This window comes from Rissa tridactyla, chromosome 2 (assembly GCF_028500815.1).
Source record: "Rissa tridactyla isolate bRisTri1 chromosome 2, bRisTri1.patW.cur.20221130, whole genome shotgun sequence".
Taxonomy (NCBI): Eukaryota; Metazoa; Chordata; class Aves; order Charadriiformes; family Laridae; genus Rissa; species Rissa tridactyla.
In genome coordinates, this window is record NC_071467.1 from 52,352,794 (window position 1) to 52,368,994 (window position 16,201).

The 16,201-nt window shown below is 40.8% G+C and overlaps 1 protein-coding gene across 9 annotated transcripts in view; it reads right to left on the reverse strand.

The window, feature by feature from the left end:
• Positions 1 to 16,201, reverse strand: part of GREB1L (GREB1 like retinoic acid receptor coactivator) — a 143,432-nt gene that overhangs the window by 91,956 nt on the left and 35,275 nt on the right. Inside the window, exon 2 of one of the 9 annotated variants that reach the window (XM_054189422.1) lies at positions 1,737 to 1,854. The exons of the other annotated variants lie outside the window; for them this stretch is intronic. The gene's annotated coding sequence lies outside the window, so the exon portion shown is untranslated. The remainder of the gene's footprint in view (positions 1 to 1,736; positions 1,855 to 16,201) is intronic. 9 annotated transcript variants of the gene reach the window in all.

The following is a 16,201-nucleotide window of genomic DNA, read 5'->3' on the forward strand; positions in this document are numbered from 1 at the left end:
CAGTGGAGTAGAAACCATTCCCGCAGAAATTATGCCCAATCCAGACACTGCTTGTCATGCTAAAAGCCCAGGAGCATTTATGAAAGTGGATATTGAAGCATTTTACTTTAAGGTTGGTGGAGAAACCAAGCTGCTATTTGAACAATGAAAAAGAAATCAAGGTTAGACAAAGTGCCAGATGAAAGACACAGCACTGGGAAAGAACACTACTCAGGGTTCACATGGGTAAGACAGTCGCTAGTGCTTTTCCTCAGTTCTTCCACATCTCCAGTGCTCTGGCATGGAGAAAAAGAAAAAAATATTGGTCAAGGAAAGAAAAGACCTTTCAAAAATAAGAATTTCATAAGAAAAGTAAATAGGAAGAGAAAACCTTGTTCTCTCTCACACACACTGAAGTAGAGGAGATCTCATGAAGACTGAGGAATAAGGAAAAGATCATTCTACACTTGAAGTACAGGAGAGGGGCAACAGATGGAAACACTGATAAGGAGCTCACTCTGCTTGCAATTACAATCCTGAGAGAGTCTGGTAAAGGTGGGCTAAGGAGGATAACAGCATCATCTTCTCCCGACATCATAACCAACTTACACTGAGCTCCTCAGGACAGAGCTGACCTTCCTATAAACAGATACAGACCTCTGTTCTTGTCAGGGCTTCTTTAGAAACTACCACAAAATGCATAAGCCGAAAAACCCATACAGAGAGACCCTTGCTAGGAAAAGGCATTCATATTCTCAGGTGTTAGTTATAACACAATCAGGAGTGTACACAGAGACATATATTAAAATAATCTAATCCTCTCTACAGGTCTATTAAGTCTGACTCACTCTGAAATGGAAGTCTCCCATCCGCCCCCCTCTTCTTTCCAGGGCAAAGTCTCCATTGCTGCTAAATGTATTGGTTTTCAAGGCCATACCCATACGCTGGCCTATAAAGAAAACAACGCACTTTGATGGAGTAGGAACCTTTCCATGGAAGTCAAAAGGAAGACAATTTTTTGTTCCCCACTTAAGTCTATTCTTATTGTACAGGCAGTTTCAGAGGATGGGTTGTGTAAAGGCTAAATAGGCAGAAGAAATACCGCCTTTACCGCCTGTCACCCTTGAAATCCCTAACATGACAATAAGCAGTACTTCCCCACCATATGCTACAGACTTCTGGTGCTTTCTAAAAAGCCTTTTATCTGATGCTGGGAGCAGACTCCTGCTGCAGATCTGTATGCAGAGGACTGAAAGTACTGCACAAATGAGAGATGGAGTTGGAGAAAATGAGTGGTTGAGTATGGAAAGAAACAGGAAATCAATTCTCAGAGATGCTATCTTCACTACGGTGCTTCTGTTCCACCTCCTCCTCCCACGCTTGCTCTCTGTCCCTCGCCAGCTTCCCACTGTACCCGCTTTTTTCACAGCTACCCGCTAGTGAGGGAAGGAAACTTTACCAAGATTATCTTTCCTCTGCTGGTGCAGTATGTCTCTGTCTTAAGAGTATTGTCTGGTTTATCCTGGCCTATTTTTGACTGTCATCTGAAAAAGCAGCAACTCTTTCTTCCAGCCTTTTCTGCTTCCCCAAGTATTGATCCAGATCCCATCTAAGGACAGGGTTCAAGATCTCTTGGAAACTCTGAGAAATCAACAGAAGGATGAAAATTACAGTGTGTGAAGAATAAACAGTCATTCTTTTTGGCAAAGCAGGGGCCAGCAGGATAACAATTCCTGATAAGATTTAAATAAACATACGTGGGAGGTAGCAGGAAAGGCACTTGGTTCCTCATGCTCAGACGCACACAGGTAATGACCTCTGTCTCTTGCTCTCCCAAAGCTAACAATGCTGGTTATTGCACTCCTCCAGTGTGATCTGGAAAGGATCCAGTGTACTACTGATTACATTTCATCCACAGTTAGTTTAACCTTTGAAACATGACAGTCAGCGGCAGGGAACAGGCCAGCACGTAAGGTCAGCTCAGCCTTGTTGGTCGCAGCATTCTCACAGCGTTTGCACAGAAAACAACCCAGTGACCAGGGATTCCTCCCCCATAAATACAAAAGACCCAACAGGGACAGCGCCGAAACGCTGATTTTATTGCAAGGTGCCATTCACAGCCATTCATCTGCCAAAACAGGAAAATACTGGTCGTCCTTTTTCAAAAAAACGTAAGACATAGTATACAGAAATAGTCTCATTTAGGAAGGCAGAGATGTGACTGTTTCATCTAATGTCAGGTATCAGGCAAGTGTTGTATATTACTCCTCCTCCAAGAATATAGAAAGGAAAAAAAAAAAAAATCAAAGATGCCTTAAAATAACAGTGAAACAACTGGGTTAGCAAGTGTAACAAGAACACTTTGTGCTAAAAGGAAGGCTAAAAAAAAATTCCCGTTAAGTTGCCTATTTTTCTCAAGTTCACTTCCTTTCCAGAACAGCCTCTTTTGAAGCTCACATTTTATCTGTTGTACACACAATTTTAAAATGAAAAAACAGCATCTTCAATTACCCTGTATTTCTACAGAAAAGTACAGGACTTAGCAAGATTTATCTCTTTCTAAATATTATTTTTAAGTTTCAACAAAATCCTTAGTCACACGAAAACATACGCAAAAGGATATTCCTGGCTTCAAAAAGCTTCTAGTTAGTTATTTAGGAGTTATCACATTTTCCTTCTGGATAGATTGAGAGCATTTTGAAGTTATTAAAATGGAAAAATAAAATCAATTTGCCTTAGCAACTACTGCCCTCTAACATAATAGCAGTGATAAGAATTTTTTTTTTATTGATGCTTAACTATCCCTTGGAGCATGTGCACTTGGATTTTTCATTATTTGGGTAAGTGTTTGTGTGCATGGCTCAGGGAGCACAGGCTTTTCAGAAGCCAGTAAGAGGTGAAAAAAGGTCACTTCAGCAGAATTCATTTTCTCTTAAATTCTCAGAGAAATGCTGCAAAAAAGTGGCAATAACAAACCTTTCATCTTTTCCTCTTGCTATCAGCATTTCCTAAGGTTCCTTTGGTTATAATACAATAATATTTTCGGTCATACCCTATTACCTTTTTCTTCTTCCTGTAACACGATTTTAAACACAAGTGCTGGCAACAGTCCTGTTAAGAGCAGGAGCTGGACTAGACCTCCAGACACCCCTTCCAACCAGCACTTCAGCACTGCCATGATCAATCCGCTTGCCCAGGAGCCGCATCTGCTGCTGCTGCTGCTGCTGCTCCGGAGGGAAGGCCGCCCCTCGCTTCCACTCACGCTGCTGCAAATCCCCAACATGACGCACAAGTGGGAAACCTTGCCTCTGGATGTTCCTGTAGGCAAACCCAGAGTCCCTCAAAGCAGGCCGACAGTGATGTGGGCCTGCATAAAGGAACAACTGTGCATCAAGTTTTACTGTGCTGAAGTAACGTTAATTCTTGTATTTAGAGTGGAAAGAGGATGCTGCTTTAAAAACTCACAAGCACACAAACAAAACAAAGTCTTCGGAAAATCCAGAGTCTTCTCACTGTACTCGCTCACTTCCAACTCTTCACACCTCCCACCCCCCCGAGGCTCTAAAATCATAGAATCACCAAATGGTTTGGGCTGGAAAGGAATTTAAAAGACCATCCAGTTCCAACCCCCCTGCCATGGGCAGGGACACCTCCCACCAGACCAGGCTGCTCAAAGCCCCATCCAGCCTGGCCTTGAACACTTCCAGGGATGGGGCATCCACAACTTCTCTGGGCAACCTGTTCCAGTGTCTCACCATTCCCATAGTGAAAAATTTCTTCCTGATATCTAATCTAAATCTGCCCTCTTCCAGTTTAAAGACGTTGCTCCTCATCCTGTCACTACATGCCCTTGTAAAAAGTCCCTCCCCAGCTTTCCTGTAGGCCCCCTCCAGATACTGGAAGGCTACTCTAAGGTCTCCCTGGAGCCTTCTCTTCTCCGGGCTGACCTCAGCCTGTCTTCTACTAAAGTATGTGTGTAAATCACAATATACTTTTTTAATGCTTTGTACTACCTTGGAGCTGTCAGTATATACTCTAGGAAAGATGCTACCCCGACCTGCAGATTGGCTCCATTCCAAAGCATCCACACAAGACAACATGGCACACAAGGGAACACAGTCACCTCCTGTCTAGAGAAGCAGACACTGGAATACACAGAAAAATCCATCTCTGGAGAGTGGGACCACAGAGCAGAGACATTTCAGGCTCTGTCTGAAAGAAGCAAGGCCAGGCCTGAGCCAGGGTGAAAAAAAAAAGACCAGCCAGAGGAGAGCTGGTGTCTGCAGAGCGACCAGCCACCTCTCGCTGAGGAAAGGCTCATCCACCCCGGCTCCATGGAGCCACGCTCCCAGACATGGAGCCAAAATGCCTCAGGAGATGCGAAAGCACCACACGAGTGAGACCTTGTGAGTGAGCTGGGACTGGGCTCACCGGCGCTCACCTGGCCCTAGATCACGGTCGGATGGGTCTGCCCCACGAAGCACCGATGGCTGAATGGGTGCCGGGGCTGACGTCTCAATAACAAGGAGAGACAAGGGGCAGATAACGGAGAGAAAAAACCCTCAGGGATTTCAGGGCCTTGAAAAAGAAGATAAAGAGCTTAGGTCCCATGCTATAAAGACAAAAAAACTCCAGCAGAGGAATGCAAGAAGAAAGGTAACAAAATCCAGGCGAGAGGCTCAGAAAACAATTTTTACACAGACCAGGCACGAGGCTACATGTGTCCAGGCCAGCAAACATGGTCTTGACGTAGCAAAGATGGGAGGCGAAAGCCTGGACAGTGAGTTTTCCCGCTCCAAATAAAAAGCAAAACCACCACCAGGACAGAAACGTTCTGCAGGGAAGGGCCCACAAGACACAGCCCTGGCCAGTGGGCGAGCGCAGGGAGGGGTCTGGGTGACAGAGGAGAGGGAGGGAGGACCAGGAGCACAACATCCCAGCGGAGATGTCAGGGGGACGGGCTGAGATTTCGGCTCCAGCCCAGGGAGACTGATGATCCGCTTTATGGCCCGCAAGCACTTCCCACCAAAGTTCACACAGGAAGATAACGTCCCCCTCAAATGAATTTATGCAGATGGTGGTTCATTTGTCAGAAGATAAAAAGATGCACTTTCATTTTAAAATGTAAACACTCGAGGTCCTCAAGCAGACAAGAACAAGCAAAAGCCACTATCTGTTACGTGAGCCATTTCTGCTCACGCCTGTTGTCTGATTTCAGAGGGAGTTTACACCACCAGAGTTACACAGGTCCACCAGTCCAGAAAGGCACATGATTATACCCCATTAAATCCCATACAAAGCCCATACTTCTCAAAATATGCAAATGAAAAACCCATACATTGTGCAGGCCGATGCTCCTGCAACATAACTTCTGAATTGAAAACATAAAACAGTACCCAAGTGTGCTCCAAAATGGACAACTGCAAAAATAATATGAAACTGGATGCTTCAAGAAAAAAGTATTTGAGGCAAGCAACATTTTTTCTCTGTATTTAGATTAGAGCCCATCTTTACTGGTGCTAAGGCTTTGAAAAAACAAACTGCTTCAAGATGTTATTCCTTGTCTATTGCGTTATCCAGTTTCCTGTGCCTTTCCCACATGAACTTGCAATCCTTGATAAGGTTTACACACGTGAAAATAAAGTTTTAAGCTGAAAATCACTATCACCTCTATGCCGAACACTGTATCATGTCAGGCATTCCATATAGCAGACAAAGCACAGTGCTACAGGGATGCAAAAGAAAACATTTCATTTCTCTACTGCTGGAATCAGGCATTGAAACTGGTTCATTGATTTTCCTTCATTAAAAAATAACTGATTGTAAAAGAAGTGTTGCTTGGTAGGATCAAAGCCTATCCTACAGGAAACACACACACAAAGCATTTGGAAATGAGGGTTAATTTGGCATGCAATTTAACAGCATTAGCTTTTATCAGCAGCATTTGAAGGTCAGGCAGATCCATGTTTAAATTGTTTGGTTTTGTTACAATTTCAACTATATAGTATTAGAGTTCAATACATCTTAAAGTGATATTAAACTGAAGGAAGGCTGCACAGAAGCACCAAAAAAAAAAATATACACTAAGGTTCATAGTTTAGCATTGCAAACATTAAAACCAGAAAAAACTTTCCAAAGAAACCAAGCTAAAAAGGTGACGTGTCTCTTGAACTCCCTAATTTCCTTTTATTAACTCAAGACTTCACCCTTTCAAGAAAAAAAAAATAAAATTATATCAAATCAAGAGATTACCAGAAAGGCTCTCCTTCATTTGAGCATGGGACTAAATCACAGATCAGGCCAAATGGAAGGAGTCCTTCTACGGACATGGTTTGTGCAAGATTTAAAGAGCTTTTGAAGAGGCTTGCTTAATATTTAAAGTGACAGTCAAAACAGCCTCATATTTTAAGTAGTATTTCTCTTCAAGTCTCTGATTTTTATCTTTTTTTTTTTAAGAAAAAACCACTTTTTCTTTTTTATGTAAACCTATTCTGTTCAGAATTCAAGTTAGCAGTTAGCACATTTTATTTATTCCCCAAATGATTAATTTAAAATGTAAGATCATTCATTTTTTTTAATTACACTTTACACAGACTTTATTCAAAAACATACAGAAGGACAACGGATTAAAAAAAAATTAAGCAGAGTTGCTCAGTCCCAATAAAAAATAAGTCATGAATACTTACTAGAGGTTTTCCTTTTTACCAATTTATAAACTTCAAAAACTAGTGAGTAGTTACGTGTTTTGACATTCATGATTATGCTATGGGAAGGTTTTCTGCACCTCTTTTCATTGAAAGCTTAATCTTTATATAACCTAACTACATATAATGCTGACAGACTTTAACAGCAGTTGGCACCAAATGTTTCATGAGATCAAGTCCATACTGTACTTGAAACAAATACTTTGATTAATCAGTTACTGGCAGAACTTCACAGTATCATGGATGTATGTCGAAGAGCTTTACAAACGCTTACGGGACAGTGATGTTAGGGGACTGAAATCTCTTAAGCTTCTTTCTTTGCAATTCTCTGACACAGTTCAGAAGAATGCCACCCTATTACACCAAAACCAGGGGGGAAACAGTTGCTCTCGCCTCTTGCATGAGCATAATTAATCTTCTGACACCTTGACAAAGCAGCTTGTTGATAGTCAAAGAAAGGATCCTTCTGATTTCCTCCCAAGACAGGAGATGGTCTTTATCCATCATCCCTTCTTCCTGATCTCTTCTTCCAGAGTCCCCACATCAGCAGAACTGTCTATCAGAGCAGACAGCAGGAGGGAAAGGTCTGACTGATTGATAGGGCACCAGTGCTCGACAGTGCTATTTAAGTGTAGGAACCTATTGTTAGAAACTTACTTTACAGCAGTTAAACAAATATAATGGCAACCAATCCAACCATTGTAGCACTAGAGTCAGCTCAAGCTAATAAGTAAAGTTAGCTAATTACGCTGATCTGATTTAAAATCCAGACAAATTGTAGAGACAGTCAGCATTACTGCACACTGAAAGAGTAGAAATTTTAAAGCAAAAAGTTTTGCACATACTATGCTTTCTGAACTGAATTATGGTTGCTTCCGTTTTCACTGTCCCTTGTGTGCAGGATCATACACCCAGGTCTCCCTTCCTTCTCTCACAATCATGGGCCTTGTAGGTATTCCTAATTAATCAAAATAAAATAATTTCTCTTATAATGCAGTTGAAATTTCCTCCTCCTACCCTACCTCCCCCAAGTTGTAACATTTACTTGTGAAGATTGTGAGGAATTTCAGTTTTTAAGGGCAAAACATTACAAAATGCCTTCTAAAAGGAGGCTACTACCTGCTACAAACCAAATTCCACTCTGGTAATGTATCTTTGAGGATACTGATTTGGTGTAACCCAGCATAGGTATCCTGAGATAGAGAAGAATATTCTGCACACTTTTCAAAAACAGGCATTTAATATGCAAAATACTGTCTTCTCATATATAGTTACTTATTTTTATTATATACACGTTATATGTATTCATATGTATCTTGTAGTTCCTCTCCACTCATCTCTCTCACCTTCTCAAAAAAAGATAAGAAAAACATTTGAACATAATTCTCTGTCCATTTAATTATTTTCTGCACTCAACGAAGAGAGAGGAAATTGTGTTAATCGCTCCTTGTAAAGCTCTAATTCTTTGATAACTGCTGGTCATGGAGGAAACCAGTCCAGGTCAGGAGGACCAGGGCATGGTACTCTGGGAACTGCTCCCAACCAGGACAAGTCTGACTCGGTTCTTGGTGACCTATTTCAACTATAAATCAGGTCACAGTCTGTACAGACCTCTGTCTCACCAATGTAACAACCGAAGGAAAAGCATACAGGAGTCTGTGTGTTCTCTTACTGAGGTTGCCAAGAAAGGTAGCTTCATCCAACTCTCAGGAGCTCAGTAACCCCTGGTTTTATCTACACTACTCTGACCTTGACTGTTTCATTCAGGACTTACATCTCCATAAAAAAAAAACCTGTCCATGCCATCTGGCCCAGACCAGTTCTCCAAGCAGTCTTGTTTTGTTCAGTTACACCAGAAAATATAGCAGTATTTATGATGTATAAAATCAATTTAGTAAAATTAGCCATTCAGAAAGTGAACACAATGTTCTTTCCATAAATTGCATGAAATGTCAAGGGATACAGACTGCTCCAACCTGGTTGGGAAATTAAATACTGTTTATATCAGAGCAAGAGTAAGAAAACGACTGTAGGCCACAACCTGGAGAGTGATCTCTCTGTCTCTTTACTAGCATTTTATGCTTGCAGATGTTAAGGCAGCAATAGCAACAGCCACTTACAGTTTTTTTACTCTTCCTCGTGTAGTTTCCCAAGCTGGCTGCAGGAATCAACAGAGGAACTGTTGGTACTTGTGCCAACATGACGCATGAGGCGGAGATGGGGAACACTGGCACAGGTGAACCGACCATCCAAATGCAAAGCTCCTGTGGCTAAAAGCAGAGAGGATGCTGGCTGGGAGGCAAAAGGAGCATAGGTGGGAGAAGCAAGGGGGTCTCTGCTGCATGTTGCTAAAGAGGACTTTAGGAGGAAATGGGCAAGAGGAAAGAGGACTTTCTAAGCTGGGAGGGACTAGACTGCGGTTGACAAGACACAGGCAGCAAGGCTAGGCAATCGCATGAGCTGAGGAACACAAGGATATGGGAAACAGAAGGAGTATGGGGACCTCAAGGTACAAAGTTCAAGGCTATTCTCTAATTCTGATAACAAGCACCCCAATGCAGATCTTTGTTTAAGGGCTATGAAAATAAATGCAAGACTGCCTCCTCCTTTCTTCCCCTCTCCCCCAGTATGGGCTATCAAAAAAGCTGCCTACCTTCATACCCAAGCTACCTTGTTTGCTGTCAGAAATAACGGCACTTTTTTTTTTTTTCTGCATTGCAGTCCCACACTGTTGGCATGACATTTTCTTAAGACTGGGAATAATGAGTCAAAGCCAGGGAACTAAAAAAAAAAAAAAAAAAGTAGATCAATAAATGGTAAGCTGTAACCTTACAAATGCCCAGGCCAGCCAAAGGTGAGTTCCCCAGAGTAGAGGGGATCACAGAGCTTTCTGCCCATAAAAGCTCTCTATTCAGCTGAGCACTCCCACTCTCTGTTGTCAAGCCAGTGGCAAGAATTTATCAAGTGTTTACTGTCACAATATAGAGTATTACCGGACCAGAGCATTAAAGATCACTGGGGGACTGCAAAGAATTATTTTCAGTGAGCCTTTCAATGCAAAAACCACTAGCGCTGTTCACTTGTCAGGTCTGTATTCCCCTTCCTATCTGCAAAGACAAAAAGCAAGCTAAAGGTCCATCAGTCAGACGTGAAGTTTAGCAACAAACATGACAATTTCAGCATCCAGCTGCTGAATTTTCATTATATGCCTGAAAGCAAAGGAGTAGTTCCCCACCAGTGGTAGAATGGGAGAGCATTGGGACCTGCAGCAACTTGTGCAAAGATAAGATGTGCCTTTGAGACTGTTGCTGTTGTTAACATAGCACACAGCTGATGCACAGCCCAACTTAGGCTGTATCTTCCCAGCACACGCAGAGCAAAGATATCTGGAGGCAGGTGGCAGCTTGAGAACCAGAAAGAGCCCATCCGCAGCTGCAGGCAGCTCCTCAGTCAGCACAGTGCACTGGATAGCTGACAAGGAGCTTCTTGCTGTCTTGGGTCAGTGTCTTTCGAAGTCCAACCTTTCCCCAAACAGTCAAGCTTGGATATAGAGACATATTGAGAAATACTACGTTCGTGCTTTTCCTGTTTGATGGTAGGATGGACCAGGACATTAAATTCCTTACAGTAAACTGCTACTTTAAAACAAGGCAGTACATTTGCTACTGGTGGTTTCCCCCTGTATATGTCAAACAGAAGATTGTTAGGATATGCACACTCATTTAGAGCAAATTCATGGAGCACAGAACTGTGGGTGGTTTTTTGCTGGCAATAATCGTCACAACAGTGAGTACAAAACAGCTTCCTCTCCACACTAAGTACCTCTTGGGCACTTAGTCATCAGCTAGCAGAGTTTGGGTGCAAGGTGTTCTTCACTAGAAATGACGAATCTCTTTGCAAAGATGAGGCCCATTTGGCTTGTAAACAAATGCCATGATATTTGATACGAGAATAATTTCAGGGCCATGCTAAGGATGTACGTGGGATAGTTCATCTCTGGGACTGATAGAAAAGTATTCCACTGTCAGTAGAATATTATTTCCTAATCTGATGCATCTGCTAGAAAATATGTTCATGCCCATGATCCCAGTTTACATCAGCTCAGCAGCAGTCAGGTACTCAGTTTCCTTAGTAGAAGCTCATCCAAGGTATAGCACAATCATTTTTAATCACCAGAAGCATTTAGGTATGGCATGAGGTGTGCCTACGCCCCATGACAGAGTGCTGAATGAACGATAGCTACTACCAGCTGGAGATGTCTATAAGGCACAGCAATGTGCCTTGTAGCACAGCAAAAAACCCCAGATATCTACAAAACAGCAATAAGATACTGCGGCAGTGCCCCGCTACCACTTGGACCAGCTAAGTAACAAGGTCCAGCAGAACGCCACCCCAACAGCTGTACAACTGGTCAGGTCCAAACAGAGCATCTCCACGTAACACAGTGAGGCATAGTCTTCACATATTAAAGCCTGCAAGAGGAGAACAAAGGGCAGTAGGGCAACAAAGTAATTCCAGTGAAGAAAAAAAGCCTACCAACAGAAAATTTGTTTTCCTTCTTTACTAACAATCTCCAACTAGAACCTTAAGCAAGCCAGAAATTACTAAGTCATCATTTATAGTACCACATCAAGTTTTAACCAGATCAAGTGCTTCTTCCCCACATGATGGCTGAGTAGCAGACAGAGGGAGGTGTAGGTGGTACCTCCGGGAGCTCTAGGTGGTACGTCAGTCTCTGGAAGAGCATTGAAGGGAAAGCTGACTCCAGCAGAGAAGCTCCAGCCCAATATTGCATGACTTCTTAGAGTACTGAAAAAGAATGTTTTGGCTGATGTCTTCTCTATGCTGACCCTCTGAGGGGTTTCACCAGTCAGTTCTTTGTAGGACAGTATAACTTGTTTGCCTTCTCAGAGCAAAGGAAGTGACCTTCCACTGCTGCACTGATGAACAAGAACCTGCTATGAACTCTATCCAAGCTGAGAATTTTATAGAGTTTATGATTACAATTCTGATGCGCAGAAATAAAAGTCATGTCTCTGAGCACTTGTTAGTTTGCATTTTTGGAAACGGCGTGTATTTCTGTCCTGGAGGTGAGCGACAGTGATGAAGAAGTTTCATGACACGTTATGCAACTTTTTTTCTTTGCCAACTCATTTAGATGCCAGAAGTTTTGACTTTCCACAAAAAACTGTTGGGAAACTAGAAGTTACTAAACAGCGAACAACTAACACTTGCTTGAGATACAGCAGGAAACAACAAAGAAAGAAGATACATGGCATAGGATAAACAGATAAAAGCTCAGTACATGCAACAGTTTTATTTGATATTTATTTAACAGCACTAGGTAGCAAGGAACAAACTGGAGGGTAGCACTCTCTACCACAGTCCCTCTGACTTTTTGCTGACAGACACAGCCGCACCTTCTGGCAATGCAGAACTTGGCACCTGCAAAAGGAAGCCCAGTGGAATGCTCTTCTGTGGTACACAGCTAGCATGGATTAAATGAAATCTCTGCCTTTTTGGAACTCAAAGCAATCAGTAATTCTCATTTACAACAGAAACCTCTGTTCAAATATTCAGCTTCAATGAAAAAAAAAAATTAAGGTGTTTTAGACTACAGTAACATAAGACTTTCAACCATGACCAATAGTAGAGTATAATGGTATTTAGAGATAACACAGCTGTGTTAAATCAGCTATTTAATTTCTCTCCCCACAAAAATACGCCCCATAAAACCCTCGAACACCCTGCCCAGTAAGATCACTGATGATGAAAACATGATTCCTCTCAATCCGCCCTCTAAAAGACAAACAGCAAAACAATACAAATGTTTCTTAAAGTTCTCTACAAGCTACTGATTTATAGTTTAAGATGATCAGTATAAATTATTTGAATAAAGAAAAGGATCCATCATATCCAAAGCTCCCATAAGAATTTTTCCACTACTCTTAGTCATACATTATTTTAATAATTCAGGTAGATGTTCTTCAGTGAGGTCTACATTCCATGAAGCTCTGTGAAATGTTACTGCAACAGTAATGGCTAGTGTCACTAAAATACTCCACAAACCTACATCAGATCTTTTGTAATCAGTTCTTAGGTTCACATATTAACAATGTGAGGTAGATAATAAAGAGGTAAAGATACAAGTGAAATAGGTTTGAACACTCATGTAGCAATTGCAAATTTATTAAAAGTCTGCCCAGTTTTATTGCAATTGCAGTTGTTTTGAAATTTCCCAACTGACAGATCTTCCGGCAACATGCACTATTCAAAACCAACCTTCTTCCAACCTTAAGAACAGCTCCGTGACTATCAGGATTCAGATGCTCTTGTTCAGCTGCACCAGAATGTCAGGGTCTCTAGACCTGAGATTTTCAATGCAGGCCATGCCACCAGCAAGAGCAAAAAACTAGAGACTTGTAAAGACAGATATTTCTACCATTGTCAGAGACAAGGCCGGTTTAGAAGAGCAAAGAGTGGGAGCAGTTCATCCCAAAATACTATTAAACTCAGATTTGGGCCAGTCACTTAGTGACTTGCCATCAACAGCTGTTTGATGTACAATAAGAACATAAATTCTAAAAGCTGGATTTAGAAAAAAAGGATCTGTGTATTTTCGTATTCTTACTTCAGCCCAATTTAAAGTCACTTTTCAACATCTGAAACTTGAAGAGGTGTCTGAATGATTTGCACTTGTTCAGTGCATGTTGTTCTCATCATGAACATTTAGAACATTTCTTATCTTCAAAAAGTACATTTTGTTCTCTGCCACTCAAGCATGTACACCAAACATTAAGTTACAAAGAAAAGCAGATATGTTGAAATGAATTATGGTTGTTTTTCATGGAGATGAAGTACAGTAGAGAAAACCAACTATAATTTTTTCCTTCTCTTTTTCCACCCATATCCTTACACATACCCAAGATAAAAATATGTAGTTTATTCCTTGCCTTCTAACAAGTTGGATATTTCCTCGTTTTGAAGGTATGTTTTCAACGATCTGTTGAGTTCCAGTATTACACTGATCTAAAGCTGCAGCTATTCTTCACACAATTACCCAGCACTCAGCGTCCACCCAACTAACATCCCCTTCCAAAGGGATCGTAGATTAGTTGCTAACCACGATCACTCCAGTTGAACACTATGGGAATTAAGGCAATCCTTTATAGGACAACTTTTACCCCAGTAAATGAATTAAACATATGATCTAGTGTTCTGCAAGGCTGGTAACTATTTTTTTGTTGTCATTTTATGTGAGGTGTCTCACACAAATCTCAGAATTCTTTTGAAAGTAACTGCAGCAGGATGGGAGAAAGCAGGTGAAGTCAAGCATGGAACACTTGATAATACTAATTTTGGAAAGGAAAGGTGGAAGTGATGTTTTTACAGAAAAGTGCTTTTTCGTTCAGAAAGAATCTGTGCTTTAGATGAAGCCCATTTCAGAGCAAAGATGAGCAGAGAGGTATGACAGCATTTCCTTTTTTTCATTCAACATCCAGCATGTTTATGCTAGAGATATTTGAAGACCAACTCTATAATGCTTAGCAATGGAAGTAGACAATATGAAATATTTATAGTTATCTGCATGCAACCTGATAGATTGTTCAGATTTACACAAACCAGTTTTCAGAAAAAGAGAGAGAATTGGAAACTGCACAGACTTGAATGTCTGCAGACTTTATTCCTCACTTGCATTGTTTGCAACATGGTTTGAAACTAACAGTCTGTAAGCACATAACAGAAAGAGAAAAGAGCAAAGTTATAATCACAAATCTCAAGAAGCAGATAAATAATGCAAGAAAATGATTGACAGATGTGCTATTACATAGTGAAAGTTAAAAAAAACCAACATTGCAAGTTCTCTAGAATATGTACGTTTCACCTCAATGGTTTCACAGAGTGCATTTAAAAAAAATATCAGTTTATATCCATTTAGCGGTAAACCTAATTGCAATAGTAGCTATCAATGTGACTTTTGAAACTCCATGCTTTTTTCTAACCCACACAGCCTTATTTTTGCTAGCAAGTAAGCTAACATTGGACTCTGAAAATGAAGAATGCAAACAAGTTTTAACACCAACATTTAAAGAAGATGAAACAGTTTTATTTATTCCAGAACTATAACTGTTTGAAGTATTCAAAGACCTTATGTCAATGAAATTTAAGCCAGTCTTATAAGCAGCAAAACTGCACTATCTTTCTAAATTGAAACAAGCTATCCTACTTGGCAAGGGAGTGTCTCCATTTTCTACTCTAGTCAATTTAAAAATGACTATATTTCGAAGGATTGTTATCTGCCCCGATTGACCTTGCTTATATGTGGTCTTGTCCAGTGATCCACATAGCAGCACACAGAGAAAGAGACTGTATGGACATTGCAGGAACTAAGGGGACAGTTTCCATTTTGTAGTCAATTGAGCCCAACTGAGCAAGTTAAGAGAGATTTTTCTAATTCTTCAGGTACCGTCATGTAGCAAAAGAAGACCCGACCACCGAAATACAATTATTTCAGAGTCACTTGCTAAATATCATACAGAATTTACTTGCACATAGATTTTTCCATGAATGAAATGTGCATATCCCAAAAAACTTGACAACATAGACAAAGTGACAAATAACAGATAAACATCACATGTATTTGTTTCGAGAACATGGCAACAAATAGGCAGAGCATGACGAAAACCCTACACAGAGTAAACCCCACACTCTCCCTACCAAAGAACGGGAGAGTAAGCTAATACAGCGTAACAAAAAGTGGGTTTAGAGATACCTAATCTGAAGAGCAATTTAAAGTTAAAGAACTGACTTCATGTCTTTTGCTCCTCTACTACAGCAAACACTATATTGCCATGAATTCACACTGTAGTGAAAAGATGTCATCTTCAAAATCAACTCCATGTTTAAACGCCATTCTTCCTGCTCTGTCATTTCTGGTGATAAATAGTAGGAAATCAATGAGGAAACATCATTTGAAGTGAGCCATTCATCATGTACCGAAAAGGGTAAGTACCCCATAAATTGCAGTGATCCGTTTCCTATTAGAATCACACAACAGAAGGCAACAGCGTTTGCATTAGCAATTTTTATGACCTCCGTAGGTAGAGGATAAGGTTAGGAAACAGCTTACTTTTGTCAGCTCTAAAGCAGTTGTTGGGTGGGGAAGGAAGAAAATTTTCAAGAGAATCAGACTTATTAGTAAACCAAAGCGGGGCTAGGGGGAGGGGACAACAAATTAGAGCCTCACCAACTACATGTCTTCATACTTAAGAAGTTTGTGGATTGTCAGTTCTCCTAAGTAATGTTGAATATTTTAGTAAATTTTACAATCAATGGAACCTTTCTACACTGTGGCAACCAACCGACTTGACTTGGGTCAAGGCAGGAGAAAAGAAAGGAAGAAATGGTTTTATTTTCAAATATTCCTTCAATTGATTTTTCTGTATTTAACATAGAAATGCTTCTCAGATTCAGTCTGACATACCAGCGAGAGATTACATTTTTAAGGTAGTCTCACC